The sequence below is a fragment of the Gossypium arboreum genome, unplaced genomic scaffold (genome assembly GCF_025698485.1).
Source record: "Gossypium arboreum isolate Shixiya-1 unplaced genomic scaffold, ASM2569848v2 Contig00365, whole genome shotgun sequence".
Taxonomy (NCBI): Eukaryota; Viridiplantae; Streptophyta; class Magnoliopsida; order Malvales; family Malvaceae; genus Gossypium; species Gossypium arboreum.
The window spans coordinates 1-2,500 of record NW_026440481.1 but is presented as its reverse complement, the minus strand read 5'-3'; positions in this window follow the sequence as shown (position 1 = coordinate 2,500).

Genomic DNA, 2,500 nt, shown 5'->3' with positions numbered 1-2,500 from the left:
AAAAGAAACCAAACTAATGGACAAATGAAGATTGAATGCGCTCTTCCATATATGTACAAATAGAATAGCCTATTTATACAGAATGGTAAGGGCCCCTATGATCATCGATCATAGAAATAAATAGAAAAGTAAGGGATATTTAATCTTACCAACTTGATCTTGTTGCCCCGGCAACAAACATGCAACCATTTCACGAAGTATGTGTCCGGATAGTCCAAAGTCTCGATAGTTAGCTCGGTCTTCCGGTCGAAAAGCAACGTCGATGAAGACGTGGTGCGCTATTTTGGTGAGGATTGTAACTTTCCATGAATTTTCCATTTCACCAACGACGGAACTTGCTTTATTTCTTTTTGAGGATCGACGAATCAAATGATATTTGTTCCAATTTTGCCTCTTCTTCCCTATGAATCAAACTTTCTTTGCCATAATGGTTCAGTTCCTATTATTATCAATGATACAAGTCGGATCCTAGATGTAGAAATAGAGGGGGCATACCCCTCTCCATCGAAAGAGATGATATTATCGCAGATACAAGCATAACATAGGAATTAACCAATTTGCCTGATGTAGAGGCAATCAAGAAAGCCGCATAAGTAAATATATAACCTACAGAAAAGTGGCTAATCCAACCAATCTTGCCTGCAACAATAGAAAGAGCCACTGGTTTATCTCTCCATCGAATCAAATTAGCTAAAGGTGTGCGTTCATGAGCCCATGCTAAAGTTTCGATCAATTTTTGCCAATATCCGCGCCAAGAAATTAAGAACATAAATCCAGCCCAAACAAGATGTCCAAATAAGAACATCCACGCCCAGACTGATAACTATTCATACCAAATGGGTTATACCCATTGATAAGTTGTGAAGAGTTTAAACAGATAATCTCAACCATCCCATCAAATAAGTGGAAGATTCATTAAACTGTGAGACGTTACCTGCCATAATGTGATGTGTTTCAATGCCAAAAGTAACCCATCCAATGGTATTTAACATCCAGAAACTGCCAAAATGCGTCCCACGCCGAAATATCACAAGTACCCTCGCCCCGGACCATCGCAAGGAAAACTATAACCGAAATCCTTTTATCCGGCATTAACTTGGAACCGCGCGCATCTAAAGCGCCTTACTAAGATCAATGTAGTTGTATGTAAACCCAGAGCAATAGCATGATGAACCAAGAAGTCTCCAGGACCCATTGTTAAGAATAGGAATTACTATTTTCATTAACAGCATTTAACCAGCCAGGCAACCATATATGCTTGACCCGCATTGAATGCTGGGCCATTCGTTGAAGATAAAAGCACATCGAACCCGTATGAAGTTTTACCATGAGCAGATTGATCCATTGGGCAAATATGGGTTCGATCAAGATTTGTTTCTCCGAGTCCCAAAAGCAAGCATGACATCATTATGGACATAAAGTCCCAAAGTATGGAATCCCAGAAAGAGGCTGGCCCAACTTAAATGGGATATGATAGCTTCTTTATGGTCTAACATTCTGCCAATACATTATCCTCATTCTGTTCCGGATTGTAATTCTAATAAAAATATAGCCCGTGGGCAAAAGCTCCTGTCATGATGAATCCTGCGATGTATTGGTGATGGGTATATAACGCAGCTTGAGTAGTAAAGTCTTGTGCTATGAACGCATAAGCAGGTAAAGAGTACATGTGTTGAGCTACCAAGGACGTAATAACCCCTAAAGAAGCTAGAGCAAGGCCTAATTGAAATGAATCGAATTATTGATTGTGTCATAAAGACCCTTATGCCCTGCCCCAATCGTCCTCCCGGAGGAATATGTGCTTCTAAAAGATCTTTATACTGTGACCAATTCCAAGTTAGTTCTATACATGTGACCTGCTATTAGGAAAAGAATTGCAATAGCTAAATGATGGGTGCAATATCAGTCAACCATAAACTTTGGTTTGTGGATGGAACCCCGAGAAGGGTTAGAATGGCAGTTCCTGATCCTAGGTACCAAATAAAATGACTACTTGAATCGGGGTTTTGAGCATAAAGATTCCACTGACCTGAAAAAATGGGCCTAACCTTGGGGATGCGGTAATACATCTAAGAAATTATTCCATCGAACATATTCCCTGGATCCAGGAATAGGACATGGACCAAGTGCCCTGTCCAAGCCAAGGAACTTACTCCGAATAGTCCTGACAAATGATGATTGAGACGAGATTCATGTTTTTGAACCACGAAACGCTCGGTTTCCTCGGTTGTAGGTGTAACCAACCCGCTATTAAGGATAGAGCAGAAAGAAATAATAGAAAAGGGCTCCAGTATAAAGATCTTCATTAGTACGTAACCCGATTGTATACCACCACTGATAAACACCAGAGTAAGCGATATTCACTGGACCAGGAGCGCCCCTCTAGTAAAAGCTTCCACCGCCGGTTGACCAAAATGAGGATCCCAAATTGCATGAGCAATCGGCCTTACATGTAAAGGATCCCACCCATGCCTCAAAATTTCCTGCTGCTACATGAAAC